Genomic DNA, 235 nt, shown 5'->3' with positions numbered 1-235 from the left:
AAGCTCTTGGAGCTTGTTTAAGCCCATAAAGAGCCTTGTGCAGTTTGAACACCATGTCTTCTTTGCCTTCTATGATGAAACCTGGTGGCTGAGTTACATAAACTTCCTTGTCAAGAGGTCCATTCAAAAAGGCAGACTTGACATCCATTTGATGTATATCCCAACAATTCTGGCTAGCTAAAGCAATTACCAACCTCACTGTCTCAATCCTAGCTACTGGTGCAAAGACTTCATC

The sequence above is a fragment of the Lupinus angustifolius genome, chromosome LG01, assembly GCF_001865875.1.
Source record: "Lupinus angustifolius cultivar Tanjil chromosome LG01, LupAngTanjil_v1.0, whole genome shotgun sequence".
Lineage (NCBI taxonomy): Eukaryota > Viridiplantae > Streptophyta > Magnoliopsida > Fabales > Fabaceae > Lupinus > Lupinus angustifolius.
This window is presented reverse-complemented; position numbering follows the sequence as displayed.